Genomic DNA, 18,343 nt, shown 5'->3' with positions numbered 1-18,343 from the left:
AAAATGGGATTGTCTCTAATAGTATTTTCCTTACGTTTGACTTACCAAGAATATACTATGCAGTGTATTTTATTTTCATGTAATCATGATCATTTGTTACTTCAAAGTATATTTTAAACGCTCGACAAGATCGTCCACCACATGTAAGACATAATTGTGCTTTACATCGGACTCCGGAGCCATAAAACTGACTAAGTTTTAGTCCACTACTTCCTTTTCTGATACTTTGTAAGTAGATCGCGGATTAGTCACTGTAGCAATGATTTTCCACATGGTAGAGCAGAACCCATCTTCAACCATTTTCAACCATTATGTTTTTGGTTAGTCATTCTACTATTTGTGAAAGCCTAATTAGAGAAACACACACAGACACCCTACACACACACCCCACACACAGACACACACACATATTGAGCTATTAACATCAACATTTCATTTGGACCGACTGAATGATGCCTGAAAACAAATATAATTTGAACTACAATTACGTGAAGAAATAAAAACAGCAAATGAATTTTACAGCGATGATGATGCTCATGTTTGGTCGATTCTTAAAATAGATGCTGATGGAATGTTTATAGATTCAACAATGAATAAAAAGTTTGCTTACAAAATAATACAAAATATACAAAACAAGAATAAGTATTTTTTTTGGATACGTCTGAACCAGAGCAACAAATGCCAGATGGAACACAATTAATCATACGTGATAATGTATATGTGTTAAAATAAAAAATATCAGCATCAATAATCATTTTGGCCCAATATAAAGATCCAGGAATAATTCTCGAATTGACAATACATACTGGAAGAACTCTGGTCCTGCGACAGATGTTATTTACGCAAAGTTTATTGCCTGAATGGACCAGATATAGATATCTTGTACCAATGAAAACATAACTGTATTGCTCAACGTATGAGAATATTTTGTACATTCAAAACAAGGAAACAGACTTGCAGAATCACAAAAAGTGACTGGAAAAACTCCCTTATAAATGAAGCAAAAAACAATGTTGCCACATGTGAAAAAGAAAATCAAGATTCCGATTGTCGTAAAGGTAATAACAAATGAAATTTTATATGACTCTTATAGTTATGGAAGCATAGGTACTCTAATAACATTAACTGATTATCACTCCCATGCGTGCACAGAGTCTGTGACGAATTTTCCACGAGAAAGTATAACAAGATTTTACAACAGAGATATTTTTGAGGAAATTCACAACGTAAGTTAACACGAACCTGAATATTTTACAGTGGTGGCATAGAAGACACTTCAATAAGTAGCTTTTACAATGAATCATTTGATCAGTTTACTTTGTCGTCTGGAGTCTTTTTATCGGAAAAAATCACTCCAATGTGCTACGAAACGCATTGCAGTAAAATATGATAGCGACAACGATGATTAACTTGTTTATTGTTTTACAGTGTCATCTATTGTTACTCATATAGCCAAACAAAAATCAATTTTGTGTTGCGTGTAGACAGTGTGGTCTCTGGAACACATAACATAATCAGTTTGACATGATTTCTGGTAATACAATCGCTGCTTATTTTGCGGCTTGTTTTAGACTAGGTGATTGTCATACTTTGAATGACTCGGACATCCAATACATGAAATTACACGATTTGCAATACACTAGCCGCTACCAAATATCGATCTTACTGGATTTGCCGAGATTCTTTCATTCGAATTTTCAGCAAACGTTCATGTTGTAATACCAATAGTTGTTCCACCTCGTTTTGTTGTATTTCTCCATGACACCAACGTACGTTTTGCCACTGCATCCTTGATGACAAAACCTAATTATCATAATCGATGATTAATCTTGTACAACATCATGATGTTGTTGATGCAAATTTGCTAAAATTTGTAAATATCTTTGCCATCTTGTTGTAACCAAATTTTTTGTGTTGATTGTATGAAATTATCGCAGAGGTTACAGTCGATATGAGAGAATTTAGCATAGAACATGTATCATAATAACACTATTTGATCCCAGCCACGCTGAGTGTTTGCGCAACAATCGTTGAGATTGACATTGGTGTCTGGTATATTAACCTGACGACCAAACCAAACTGACACGATCATTAACTACTGCTACAGCAATTTTCCTCACTTTACTCATTTGAGATCATCTGTATTGGCATACGCGTCAGTAAACATATGATCAATGAACAATATATTTCCCAATGATTTTCGAGATGCCGCGTATTACTGTTATATCAACAAATCAAAAATGAATCTCACTGACCTATTTTTTTAAGGACACAAACACTAACATGCAATTATCTCGAGTCAGCTGACATTAAATCACATGATATCCACTGCAGCAACGATAATGTATCACATATGGCATCATCACCATCAGTGAATGAACCAATCATGTACATAATACGGTCTATATTAACTGTCCAGGTAGTTCTCGTAAAACAACACGTGCAATATAATTATTTTGAAATTCAAATATGATTGTGTTGATGCCAACTCACCGGCTTGCCAATGAGATGGGATTGTAAGATGCCAGCGCTTGCACGTATAATAGTTTCCTTAGATTGCATGGTGATGCATGGACACATAAATTAATGCGACAAATATCCCGAGATTAATTATTTGGGATACAGTTATGTGTCTCAGGATAATTCAAAAACACTGTTTGATTATCTAATGGCGACAAACATGGAAAGTATTATGCGTCGTTATTATTTGTACTGATGCAGGGTATCCTCGCCATTTTCTGGAGAATCTCCACATGATTGGTTAAGCAAATACGTTGACTACTACAAGATAAGTTGTGTGATCATTGATCACATGATGAAACATTATTACAGTTAAAATCGCTAACCACACTACAACCAGATACAATTCATTGAGATTTTACGCATACTGAAATCCCATAAACACCAATGTTTAATTTCTGGCGCACTAATGTTATAACAGTTGTATCCTGGAAAATTTTACGAAAATTATCTCGGCGTAAATTATCTGATCTTCACAAACAAAAATTTCCAGCTCAGCCAGGACCATTATATCAGTGCCCTGCACATACAAGCATTTTGAGTACTTGCTGATATTCCTGTAATGGGTATGAAACAAAAACTGGTTGTTAATAATATCGTCGAAGTTTCAGAAGAGACTGTACAACAAGTAATGTCATTAAACCCATTGTACTGGACTCTGGGATATGTACTAACAACTCATTAGTCTCGGGGATTAAGATCAGATACCAATATATGGATTGAATTGTCAAATTTAGTTTACCTGGCTGTCTAGAGTAGCACAAATATCTCATTTATGCAGGGTTGACTACGTGTTGGAGAGGCCAACGACTTAGTTGACGTCACAAACAACAGCGTCACCAGGATTATAAGTGCGGTGAAGAAAACATTAGCTGGTTATCGGTGAGATGACACAAAAAACCAGTGTCAATTTGATTTGGACTTGCAATTTGTCATGAAAATGAATCAACAATAAAATAATAACTGCGTCTGCTGCAACACAATGATATTGTGACAATATTTTCCAAATGATGTACGACAATTTACCATGAACAGAATTTATTGTAGTTGCGACCACACACAGGAAAATGTCTCTCTGACATGTGTTGACTTTAAGAGACGTAGAAGAGCTCCGTTCCTCAACAAATGTGACTCGTGTTAGCGTTTTTTGTTGGCGCGTATCCAATATGGTGGTAACTGGGTGTTGTAGGAATTACCTGCAATTGTTGATGTACAAATCCACGTTGAGAAGCTGTTCAGTCTCGAATGTAGACTGCATAACAGCCAGTAAATCTTACCACGCTGGAAATTGTATGCGTTGTTACGCTCCAAACATGATCACTGGCTCTTAGTTTACCACCCTCTGGTTTACCAGGTTGATATCAAAACCTCGTTGTTTATTTATTACACAACACGAGTTGTGGTTGATCCACTGGTGATTGTCTTCATGATATATGTGTTTTAGCAATTGCATCAACAAGTTTCATGCTAATTTCACGAGTGAGAGCTTGTTGTAAAACGCGGCCACACGCACAACATTCAAGAGATCTGAGATCTGTCCTGAACGCACAGCGTTCCGCTCAGTAATTCTTGGGCATATATATGTCCAGATAATCACTGTGCAAGGGTTGATTAAATCAGTCAACAATTGCCTGATCGGGATGTATCGTTGTGTGTTCACGTCGGATTTCAACGTTATGTTGTTGTATCAGCATCGTTATTGCACCGATAAAATCTTTTCCAGGACCAAAGTGTGATACATTTTGCATTCGTAAGGGTCCTAATGACAACATTCCTTAAAACGCTTCTGTGGTGTAAGATGATAAAAGTCCAGCCTCTTGGTATATACTTACGACGTCTAAGACGGTGGACGTGTATGGTTTGGTGCGCCTTTTATGTGTGTCATGTGGTAAATGTAAGATATATGTCTGATAAACTTCGTTGCATGTCCTGACATGATACTGTCTATGTTGCATTGTTTTGGGACCTGGCAGATAAATTGGTTATGTGGCCTCTTGTGACAACCAATCTGCAGCAACAGCTCGTATGACACCTGCTGCATCGGCGAGTTTTGTTAATTGCTGATGTACCTCTCCGATCTCTTCTTAGACTATAATAAATTGATTCCAGTATGTAATTGTATGCATTTAGTTGCCAGCTCCTAACAATAATTTACCTTTTATTGCTAAACCAATTTGCGAGTGATTCTTATATGTTTTTTATTCTCTGTTGAATACAGCGTGTGAATTATCTTGACCTCTGCAATAACTCGCTGTTGTAGATCTTCATTTTATACGTGACATCATGATCATGGCTTGCTGTTGTTACATGAGCTCAATAATGTATATCAACGACTGATTGTCTAAACTAATCGAAATAGTTCAGCGAGAAGTAATAGACCGGATACAGCATTGAAAAATCACGCTGAAAATTTCCAAACAATATCAACATTTTGATCACTCCTCGTTATTGACATCAACCGATAGTATACACGTACAAAACGTTTGTTTTCGAAATTCAGTAATGTCCATTTATTCTCAAAGAAACTTCATTAACCCCAATATTATGAAACACAATTGGGTTTCGCAGTACCGCTAAGTATATCAGCATCTCATCTGCAACTTGATTTATTTTTTTGTTCACACTTGGTAACAACACTTCAGTGATGGGCAATTTTTCTAGAATGCTTGTGCTGAAATGCTTCAGATTCTGCTGTGGCTTTTGTCGTGCTAATCGTGAGAGTCTCTCTTTGATCGCTGAGAATGCCTTACCAGCGACATCTCCGATAATGTCAATACCCTTATCAACAACAACTTTGATGGTTTTCATACCTAATTGTTAGCTTTAAGGGCTATCTTTCTAAGTAAATCTAGAATAATATCGCCAAGTCCATGTTAGTAGATATTTTATAAACAGGTAATCGTTAATTGGTCACCATGACTCTTTCACTTCCACGTTGGGCATTGTGCGTAATCATATTACGTTTTATCGCTCATCTAATTGATCACTCACTGTAGTAATCGTTGATAATTTCATCGAGCAGCTCCAATAAACGTTATAGTCCATGACACCAGTGGTAGATAAACTCAGACAAATGGCAGCTGCTTCATTGATGATTTTGTGAGGATTGTTTCCTGCTTTACTTCCACCAATCAAATTTTCTAGTCGATCAACATCAGTGAGGATTTTATTGGGATAAAGTTTATCTTAAATCACCTGAGATGCTTGTTTTAATGATGTCTGTCGCGAGTGGCAAGGCCACATCAGGCTGCTCCTTCAGTTGTTTCTAGCTCTGTTTCAGGAAAGCGCTGTTGGAGGGCCACTGATGCAGCTTGGCTATTATAATTTATCATTTTAGACCCGGATTTTACACTTGACTTCAATGTTTCTTCTCTTGCTTTTTCAAGTTGGTGCTTCATTTTTTCCTGTTTGTTTACATTTCTGATTCCACTCTTTCAGAATATTCATATACTGTTACTTTTAAGATTCAAACTCAGTGTCATTCCTTCTGACTTGCTGAATATAGTAGCAATCTTATATGTGACTGATCCGACTGGTAGGTTTTAGTCTGTAAACATGTTTCGACTTTTTAATTGCATCTTGTTGTTGTCAAGCTAATACAGCTGTATGAGATTACATGTTAAGCGCATACTCGCTCATTATTATTATACAATAACAGTTAATTACATTTCACTAAGTCAGCACATGTAAGAGGTTTTAGTGTGTTACAGCAGTAACCTAACATATTTTTTCCAACTACAGCAAATTGCTGTATTTGCTCTAATCTCAGTTCTATTCACAATTTAGCTATGTCCACATCACTTGTTTGACTGCACAAAATACAAATGTGCATTGCGTTACTAATTAGCGCGTGTGATTCCCAGCTATATATGCATTACCCAGTCACTTGTCTGGCTGCCCAAAAAATACATGTACACTATTAATAGTGGGCTTCCCCAAGTCAAAATTGGTACCTACTACAAGAACAGGCGTGATTTACCGATTAAATTATTGATGGTTATTATATAAATACGTGTATATGTTTAATTTCTGATATGTTTACATATCTGTCTGTTCACAAATATAATAACAGTGATATATTCTCTGTGAAAAACATCCGTTTTACCACGGGCTGTTCCAGAACATTTTCGAGCATAGTGATAGTCACGGCCAAATAGAGCGATCACGTGCCCTTGGCTAAGAAACAACATGACCTCTCCTGGTACTTCTTCAAGCAAAATATTTATTTTATACTATTGCAAAGTTGTCCAGCCACGCCACACTTACGGACCAGGACCTATGGCATTTATTCCCAGTTGCACCACTTACCTATACATTATATGTAGTCCACAAGTATAGCTATTACTTTTTGCCAGTCAAGCGAAACAGGTGTGGCTCGGCCATATTCGTAATACTTACTTTGATACATTATTTATAATTTGTAGATAACACAATTAATATATTTTATTTCAGATGAACATTCTATGGCATGCGGTAGTTATAAATTATCTAAAACTTTATTGATTTATCGTCAGCAGGTATTTATGTTAGGTTTTAACAAATATCTATTGAAGCTGCGTGGTCCAGTGGTAATTTTCATTGGATTCCACCGCCATGACGGCTATACTTCTTAGGTTCAAACTCAGGGCTCGCCATATTGCTGGCGGGGAACACTAAGGTTATTAATTTTGCTGAGTCATGCCCCAAACACACGAATGACAACCATACATTGTATTGATTACCAATAATTTGGAGACACCCACCACCAGTCGAAACAGTTGGAAGTGGAGTTTTGGCACCCCGTGGGTTTTGCCTGGGGATGGGTGTGCACACAATTATTGGTAATGTGTGCTTATCCTGTTGACCGTAGAGGCAGTGGGGTAGGCGAATTTATGGACAACTCTCTGAATTTCTAGCATTTCGTTTCGCATCTACGAATTCACCAGGGGTATGTCCATGTGACCATAAGTGGGAACAATATACAGCAGGGTTTAAAGAGTCCAAAACTAGCCAGAAATAAATGAGAAATATAACCAGAGCAACCAAAAAGTTAAAATAGACCTCACTGAACGTACCCTATGAAGTCAGAAATTGGCAAAAATGAAAATTTCATTGAAGTCTACTCTATGAAGGGACCCCATAAATGGATATAAAGAGGCGCAAACAAAAATGCCATTCAAGGGTAATCCATGAAGAAACCACATGCACTGGTGTAACTGGCAGTAAATTGTCTAGGAATTATAATTAAACTGGCACAAAAAATAGCTCAGCCCCTATTGTTTACTTTTGCCAAGTGTTTACCCAACGTCTCGTCATCCGGTGGCTGAAAAATTCAACCTTTTTTGATTCAGAATAAAGCCTAGGAATTGCAAAACGGGCAACAATGACAACTTTTCTTACAACAAGTGGTTAGAGAATCAGGTTCTTGCATTGTGTACATCATTTTCTCCCATGTCTATCCGCCCTTAGGTAGGCTGACTGTTGAGCTTTGGATAATTGTTACGTTATTTCCACCCATGTCAGGCCACCCTTAGGTTGGTTGACCCCCTGTGCTTCTAAAATACGGTGTACAATCTGACAAATCCTATTTATCTGACATTTATGGAGTTTTTAAAAAATAATTGCTACACCCTAACATATTAAATGTAATGGAACATAAGAATACAATAAAAATACAAAACAATGTAAGAATACAAAATTTTGGTTAAATTTATCAGTCTACTGTAATTGTAATATATGATATTGCAGCTACATTTATTGCTCTAAATTTAAATGAATGATATTCTAGCTTTCATGATACAATTATGCAAGATTTAATAACCGTCCGAGTGTGTACTTTTGTTCAGTGTAATGTATCAAAAACTGTAGATGTTACCGCAGTGCTTTCATTAATTGTATTAATTAATAAACCGTATTGTTATATATGGAAAAAGGCATTAGAACGTAACAGATTATGAATTTAATATTCACACACAACAAGCAGTAAATAATTTGATATGAAGACACTTTTCTTTACAATTATAGTTAAAACATCTTTTAAACAAATGTAAATATATTACTGGGGAAAATGTGTTTTTTTATTCTTATTTTGTACACATTGTTAATATCAAAATATTTTAAACAGAAAATATAACTGCAGCAAAGCAAAATGTTGGAAACTACATTAAACACATCTGTGTTTGATGTTTGGAATATTTTTGAAAAGGTCATTCATGTTATCCATATTACCAGATTTGTATCTAAATACAGCCACACATATTTGCTTTGGACAGGTTTTTCTGCTTCAGCCTCTGCACCATATTCTGAGAAGTCGCTAGGATTTTAAAACTTGGAGTAAAGCAAAAGTTGAGGTACCCTCCCAGACAAAGTAAACATTGCTATTAGAACAATTATTGGTTGAGTTCAATTTCCGAATTTGTCATACCACTGACATGTAGCTCTTGGTTGTCCATTAGAGTTTGACTAAGGTTTTTCAATCAAAGGAAATATCTTATTCCAAACACTAAGCCAGGCATCAAACACTTTCTTACATTTGGCTACATTCCTTTCTGAATTATCCGCTCAAGTACTCTCCTGAATATCATTACAGTCTTCGTCAGTTGTTTTCCGTTTAACCTGCAAATAAATATCCAAATTTGTAAATGGAGTTTTCTATAAGTCTCAACATGTCTTGAATTCGATGTCCAATTCACTACCTATTTAGCTACAAGCTGAAAGGAACACAATACATCAAGCCAAAGTTGTTTTTGATGATTTATAATAGCCAAATGTACATACATCTATGGGCCTTTCTGCCTCAGAATTCAATCACTGTAAGTATATATCAGCACATTTTCCAACACAGCAGCTAGTAAAAGTCTTTGAACTTGCCGAGTGACTATTGCATCTTGTTTTTTCTGGTATACTCTTATAAATTACCACACTTACATCTCTGGGTCGTTCGGCCTCTGAATTCAATCATTGTAAATATCAGTACATTTTGCCAATCATCTTCCTTTCAAAAGGTCGTTGAACTTAGCACCAAGTTAGTGTCTTGTACTTTAGATGTACTCTTATAATCGCAAAATGTAAATCGCGGCTCTTTCAGCCACTGAATTATGTTATTGTAAATATCAGCACATCTTATTCATCAACACATTTTCCCACTGATCAGGTCGCTAAATTAAGTCTGGCAAGTCTTTGATTTTCGCCGCAACCTTTTACAAGCGTACGGAGTACTCCCGTCTAAGTGATTGTATGCGTCCCAGATAAGCACTTATGCGTGATTAAGCCTTTTAGAGACCTCTTGCATGTCTTACATGGTGATATGTGCAGTGTCTTCACTGTCATCTTTTGTTGAGAGTTATATATTAACATATTAACAATCAGACTTGGAAAGCAGGAAAGTATTATAAGCGCATTTACCTTCTTAGTGCAAATTTGTGTCAAAATTGTTTCACCTGTTTTATCCTCAGTTGCATAGATACATAGAGAGAACACAGACTGTGGAGTTAGATGCACGTGGATAGTTGAAAGGCTTGTCCACTTCAACTGAGAACCCAACTGGAAGACGTTCGTCATGCATCAACTTCTGGCAGATATTTGAGCAGACCCACACTTGCTGAATTTCCTTTGAAGCCTTCTGACTGAATACACACAAGTAGCGAGTGTATTCAACATATTTTTCATTACTTGCTTCCATCGTCCACCTGATTCCTTCGTTTGGGAAATTTCTAATTTTGTAATAATCTCTTGTAGGTTTTTTTGCATTTTTTATTAGTTTTTTTACTATCTTTTCTCCTTTCCTTTTCTTTATTTGCTTTATTTGTTTTCCTTTCTTCTTCTTCTGCTTGGCGCAGCCCTTCATCCTCTGTATTTTTAAAAGCAGCGCTCCGATGGCCTAGTGGTTAAAGAGTTCGCCTCGAACGGGGTAGGTCGTGGGTTCGATCCCCGGCCGAGCCATTCGAAAGACTTAAAACAAATGTATTAACAGGTGACTCGCTTGACGATCATCATATTTACTGGGACTCTACTCCTGGTACAAAAATGTTAATGTGGCCTCGACTGTTGTTCCAGATAGCGACAAAGCTGAATCATTAGATTTGATATATAGACTCTCATGCAACATCAGTTCTAAAGTTTGGGAATGCGTTGTATCTATGTCAAATATTCCCATAAACGCCAGTGCGTTTGATACATCAGAAAATACAAGAGATTTACACCTCTGTATTTCCAATATGTGATGCGGCCAAATCATTTCACTTTAGAAAGACTTCTGGCTAGAGAGGGAAGATACCACATGTAGCAATGGGCAAGGACTCTTGGCATAAACGTTACCAAAAATCTCACCAAATATAAACATACTTACTAGCATGCCAGGAATTTCTTCTGTAAATAATCTGCATTCCCTTTTTTAATTTTCCTTCAAAGGTTTGAAACCACCCTCATCAAGTGGTTGCAGCCTTTGTGTTATGTGTGGAGGAAGTGCGAAGATAATATTGCCTAGATCCTTATCTTTACTGACAACATTTGCCATGAGAACTATGAACATAAATTAATAATAATGATGGTTTTGTTGGTGGAATGTAACTCACAACATGCTCATTTACCCAAGTTTCAAAGGCTCTGAATCTATCCAGCCATTTGGACTGCTGCTCACTCTAGTATGTGGCACACCTTGAAACATAGCATGACCCATACCATGTTTACTAATAAATATCACCTGTGGTGGGATGAGGAGGTTGATGCACAAGCTGCAACAATTGTTTTGTTGTATTGCCACTTGTCTGTGAATCATGTCCAGACATCTATAGAATTTTAACCGGCTTCTGATCTTTCAACATACCTATTTCATCAGAGTTAAATATACACTCTGGGGCATGTATCAGCTCTCATATAGTGCGTATATGTTTGCAGAAGACAGAAGGTGCTCTTGACCACTGATGGATTCAAACATATTGCAATATCAATGGGCAATGATTGGGGGCTGCACAACGACACGTGTGGCCATATTTTAGTAAATCCCAACCACCTGTCACCACCAGGTCTCCCATTTGTAAACTTATTGGTAATATTTCCTTGCATTACTATATTGCTGACTAAGCTCAAGATCTGCGTTGTACTTCTTACAAATTCTTTTTGGGCTGTAACCCTAATAAATTATATTATCTTTTTCTTCCTCCAAAGATAGCGTTGTTTTAGGTCATGGCTTTCAAGAAAGAAAAGAGGCTTTTAACTTCTAAATTTACTTGATGACACAAGTAAAAATATTAGGAGTATGCCTGCTATAGTTTTGATGCAAGTTGAAAAATGTGAATCATGTTTTTACTGTATGTATAAAGAAGTACATCAAGGGATTCAAAAATTATTCACATTTGTATTATTGATGCAACCCTAACAGAAAGGTGACTACTGTTTTAGCTTTCCGCTAACATATGTGCAATAAAAGAAATTACATCATTAAGTGTCAAGACAAGATAATCTTTATTTTAAAATTACTAGCCCATGATTTTATAGCATGAGATTCTTATACACTTTTCAGCACTTCTTAATATTGTGTATTAAACAATAAAGGTGAAATGTATTGTGATAGAGCTGAAACTTAATGAAATATTTAGATAATAATAATAAATAATATTAATCACAAATAAGTTCGTTAAAGTATATTTTTTTTCTTTCATGAGGGTTAATGTGGAATATTGGCACACTTGATTCTTAATTAATTACTTAATTCAACTTATTCCAAATGTTATCAATGCAGTTTCGCTGGGAATACCAACCCCCTAGAATAAACCACTTTTTATGTATCAACCAATCAAACTATGTTCAATGTCGGATTCATAAGCAATGGCAGGTGTAGTTTGTTCTTTTGGGAATGAAATAATACAGTTTTAGAAGTAACTATTAGACTACCGTATTTGCCGAGCGTTTTTTGTCGCCGAATACATATTAAATTCTTTACTTAGGTGTCCGAAACATACAGGTGAAGATAGATTTATCCCCTCAACGTCCGTAACGAAGTTACCGTTAGCACACATGACAACGCACACATGACAACGTGCTGCCATGAACCAAAACAAGTATTTAGTCTAATACCACGGAAAGGATAATGAATGAAAAACAGGCATTACTTGCCTATTAATGTCTATCTGATACATGCCCATCCAAGAGAAAACAGCCATAAATGTATTAGAGCCACGAATGTGTGCAGATTTTCCAAACGAACCGCCATATTAGCAACCTTGCAATCGACAGTTCAACCCTCTGCTGATCAGTGATCATTGAAATCTACATTACAAAGGTGTCTAGGTAATAATTAATAATAACACAACTTGTGGGATTGATTTGACAGATGTGTTCGTCAATAAATGGCATACATCTGGATTATATTAAAAGAGCACACGATGTACAAACAGTTAGCACTCACAATCAATATGTATTGTCTACAAAGTAGTATATTACTTTTAGAACAATAACCATGTTTAAACCTTGTTACATAATACCTCATGGATAAGGGGCTTGTTTTGTTGCACAATGCCAATGAAGGTTACCAATCCATACCGACTCTCCGATGTATTGTTTAATGATATAAAGCAGGGGTCATGGTTTCTAATCAAAGCCATAACTGCCTCACCTGTTTGAAATGGTTTCGTGCGTAACAATGTCTGCACTGACAAACAATCATATTTTTTTTAGCCAGTCAAGCTATTAAAATATAAATTATAAATAAAATACACATCACTATCAAAAGAATGTATGCTTATGGATGTCGTTGTGAAACACAATTGTGTTAATACTGTTATAATGTTGATCGATACGTTTATCATACGTTATGCAACAAGGCAGTTGCTTAGTTCGTGGATCGACTCCCTGTCCAAAATCCTTCTCCAAAGAGGCCAGTAGGCCGTCCACAGAATTAAGGTTTCTGCGGATGCATCGCAAAAAGAACCGCCTACAAAGAAAGCTCCTCTAGATGACGAGTTTGATTATCTTGAACCCGAGTGTGCTCTACCAGGTACTGTACGTGGTCACTATAAACACTATACATTAAAGCAAAATAAGGATATCATTAACAATGTAAAACTTCTGGGAATCAGACCTACAGCAGAACTATTCAAGATTTCGAAATCCACGGTGAGTACCTGAACGAAAATTGACTTTTCTGCTGATCTGAACATGATTGGACATTTACCTAAGTGTAGACGACCCATTTCATATGGACAAGCTATGGAAGATGTTATAGCTCAATGGGTGCTCACACAGCGTAACTTACAAATTCCCGTAAGTGTTGAGGCAATATGTATATATGTCAGGGAGCATGTCTCAACATAATTTCAGGAGAGCAAATTGCATGCCAGTCATTTGTGGGGAGAAAGTTTCATGAAAGAGATGGGTTTGTGCTCAGAAGCAGGACCTTTCTTGCCCAACGTTTACCCAAGGATTTAGAAGAAAATATTGCTTCATTCAATACGTTTTGTGTGATATATGTCAGGATAATGACTTAGAGGATACGTTTATTATTAACAAGGACGAGACACCGATGTACATTGATCTTGTGCCAGAGAAGACGGTGGACAAAGAAGGAACGGAAAACGTTCTGATTCGTGCAACTGGAGGGGAGAAGAGACACATTAATGTCGTTTTAACCGTTGCATATTCTGGCGACGTATTACCACCAATGGTTATTCTCAAGGGAATGAGGCATCTGGATCTAAAGGCAACAACAGGGTGGATTATCGCAGTTGAAACATGGATGGACGAAACACTAATACTGCGATAGACTGAAGAAATGTATTTGCAATTCAACAGAAGAGAGTGATCGCTATTAATTATGGACTCGTTCCGGGCTCACATCACTTTATAACGCGAAGAAAGTGTTGCGGCGCGGAAATGTTGTGCGAGCAATAATACCAGGAGGCTGCACATCCAAGGTGCAACCTCTTGACGTGAGCATCAATAAACTTGTGAAGAGTTACTTCCGCCTCAAATGGAAGGAATAAATCAGGGATGCTACGAATGCAGTAAAATCATCTGATGAAAGCAGCAACGAACGGATCAAGACAGCCAGCAAACATATTGTATTGAACTGGGTTGTAAATTACATGGACACATTGAAGAAAAAGCGCACAATGATAACGACATATTTCAAGGTGTTCGGCATCAGTGTCAACCTAAGCGGAAGTGAAAACGCGCTGATCAGAAACGACAAACAATTAAACAATATGGCTGATTATATTGATACAGAATTTGAGGGTTTTTCGCCCAAGGACCTAAAAAAGTCAATGGGCAAGCTTCTTGAAATTGAATAAAAGATTTAAATATATCACATCATTTAATCTTATTTCTTGTCATTATTTGATCTATACGTTAATCTATCTGCATGCATACCTACCTACCTACCTACCTACCTACCTACCTACCTATCTACATACATACATACATAAATACATACATACATACATACCTACATACATACATACCTACATACATACATACCTGCCTACATACATACATACATGCATACATACATACATACATACATACATACATACATACATACATACATACATATCATTAAGAATTTTAAATTATATTAGTTCATGGAAATTCATGATCACATTAGATAATTGCCGACCAAATGAAGCGAACTTTGTATCAGTTAAATTAACTGCAAACATGATGTGAATTTTACATTAAAACAACGCTACATATCTTCCTAGATTGTGTCCAAAAACATAAATAGTTGGAAAAATTATAGCGAAGCAATGTCCGAAAAATTACAAGTTATTGAACTATTATATTTCCCCTCCCAAAAAGTGTCCTGAAAGAAACGATGTCCGAAAACATGCGGTAAATTCGGGGTATCAGAACTGCCGCAAAAGTCACTCATTTCATTACATAATGAATGTATAACCTTTTCTTTGATCGGATGATCATGGCATTTCAAAATTATGGTTGGGAAGAGGTCGGATGTCACATAGGATAATGCATTTATGGTTTCTAGTTTGTAGTAACAATTTCAGAAGTGTATCGGTTGGTCTTATAATACATGTAATACATGTCGAATGATAAAATATCCGATTGACGTTTAATCATATTAGAATGTGGTTAATCGAAGACACTAAACAAGTTATAACGTTAGACTAGCATGTGTGAGTATATTACCAGTGGCTGATCGTGAACACAAAAATAACAATCTATGTCTTCATTTGACAAATGATTCCTAACATGTTACAACATGTATATTTCTTAAATAAGATCAATTACATTAAAAGTTAACAACACAGATAAGCATGAGTTATGTCAATAACAAATGTGGTGTGTTGGATAATATTCTACATTATCCGCATGCATCAATATCTCTTTTGTTTTTTATTATTAGTGTACACTATGTAGCTCTGTTCAGATACTGGTTAGCGTTCCTTCCTTTATATATCAAGGCCTTTGGAGGCAGCTGCCCCTGAATATGCTAATACAGATTTCGTGAGTGATATTGGAACCACGGAATATGAAGTTCTGCAATCAAGACATAGAGTGGAAAGTCCGTATGAAGCGCTCAGTGGTACTGCTCATTTCATTTGTATATTTACTTAATAAATAAATAAATAAGTTTTGAGGGCAATATTGGAACAATGTCTTAGGACTTTTAGTTAAATTACTCCTATGATGTGTTATAAATATTTGTCTTTGTTTTGAGCTTTCTTGAGAAACAAAATCAATATATGAAAATAGTATTCAACATATTTCATTATTGATTCATAATTCAAAATTTGCTTTTATTGAAAAACAATCTAAACAAACCAAATAAACCCCAAAACATGTATAATTAATTAATATTATTGAACAAAGTTTATAAATGTTATGATGTTAAATTAATGATTTCTGGTATCCAGCTTGTGTCAGTGTCAGAGATCCTTGGACATGTGCACATAATGTTCTTATCCAAATAAAATACAAAACCAAAATATATTCACAAAATAACTTATGGAGAGCAGGCGAATGTTGATATACATATATCAATTTAGGCTTGAGAACATAAACGCACACACATATCACACACACACACACACACACACACAAACACACACACACACACACACAGATATATATATATATATATATATATATATATATATATATATATATATATATATATATATATATATATATATATATATATATATATATATATATATATATATATGTATATATAATGACCTTGAGTTCTTACATGAATAATGAATATCTTTTATGAAGTAATGGTCAAATATGGAAATGCTTACGCTGTTTTATATTCAATGATCCATTTACCGAGTAGATGAAAATGTCTAGGTTTAAACGTTCGTTCAAGTTCATTTTTTATTGTTTCCACATGAACAGAGATGTCATTTTTTAAATATGTGCTCCAAAACATTTTGGGTGTAGCATATTTCTTTCTTTTTTTTCTCAGGTGAAGACGAGTATGAAAACACCGTGCAATTAAACGAGATACGGCTGTGAATAAGAAGTGATGGTGTTTAAGACAGATAGTCGTCCTGTTTGCAGATACTAATTTAAACCATCGATCAGTTTGGATTATCAGTGCAATGCAATTAATATGTATCTTAAATTATTGAAATGAAACTGATATTGTCATTAAAATCATGTATTTAACATTGCAGGTGCCATTATGGGGTCATATGCCAGTTTGCACTATTTTCACTGCAGAAGGTCATCCAGTTAAAGAGGGAAGTTAAGTGATGAAATATAAATATATTCCATTATTTTTCAACGCTGGAAACATATATAACATACACAATTGGTATATACAAGATTCACTCTGGCCGAGTTACATTTTTTGTAATACCATCAGCATACCCTCAGGAGACAAAAGTAATTGTCCAAATACCATCAGCATACCCTCAAGAGATAAACATAATTGTCCATTAACCAGCAACATAACTATAACATGACAAAAATATTTATAAACTATAAACACTTATCTACACAATATTATTTCCATGATGAGTTCTAACTCAGCCACAAACACTCTTATTTTCGTATTCAAAAGGAAGCTTCTTACCTCCATGATTCCTGTCTCAACCACATCGTGTTTTGTGTTTGTTTTACAACACTAAATCTCTAGCCCCCCTACCAGTTAGCATTTGCACCATAGGTTTTTGTTTTCAACATTGAGCTTTGATATATATATATAGTATACATATGTTAACTGTATAATTAACTGGTTCTTGAGTTTCACAAATGTTGACATGCCGAGAGTTAAATCTATATGTCTAGGTAAAGTTTTAATGTATATAATGGAGTAGGTTGTCCTGTTAAGGGATCCAAGACTTAAATCAGCAAGAATTTTGTTTTATTTGTCACACCAAAATATCTCAGAATTGGACTTAACACATGAAAGGATAAAGAGATTGAAATCTTGTTCGCACAATCTAGATTATACATTTTTGAGCTCTAATTTTTTTTATTATATCTTTACTATATTTTGATCGCGCTCAAAAAAGCTTAAATTTTACGTTGTTCACTGTTATTTCACTGTTAGATTAGTTTGCATAGATAAGCTAACACGAGAGGGAGTGAATATGTTTGTATGTGTGGAAAAGGGAAAGATAAATTGAAGGAATGAGATTCAGAATCACAAACAAGTTGAAATAAGATGTATATTTTACAGTGTATTTTTATTTAATCACGTTTAGTAATCCTGTTAAAAGCATGTGAAGTGTTATGTAGGATTATAATAGTTTAGGTTATAAAATGTGTAGTCAGATTTAAAGGCCACAACATCAGTCAGAAGCACACATTTGTATCGTTGGTATGGAAATCATAGCTACCCACAATCCTTCTACGGGGGTCCCGAGTGGCCGAG

At 35.6% G+C, this 18,343-nt stretch overlaps 1 pseudogene; it reads left to right on the top strand.

Annotated features, from left to right (window-relative positions):
* The window catches only part of LOC149782382 (hemicentin-2-like), a 72,569-nt pseudogene extending 55,352 nt beyond the window's left edge, over nucleotides 1-17,217 (top strand).
* Nucleotides 17,218-18,343: the final 1,126 nt, after the last annotated feature.

The sequence above is a fragment of the Sinohyriopsis cumingii genome, chromosome 15 (genome assembly GCF_028554795.1).
Source record: "Sinohyriopsis cumingii isolate HCF-2022 chromosome 15, ASM2855479v2, whole genome shotgun sequence".
NCBI classification, from domain to species: Eukaryota; Metazoa; Mollusca; class Bivalvia; order Unionida; family Unionidae; genus Sinohyriopsis; species Sinohyriopsis cumingii.
Note: the sequence above shows the minus strand (reverse complement) of the source record. Positions and strands in the feature narration are given on the sequence as shown.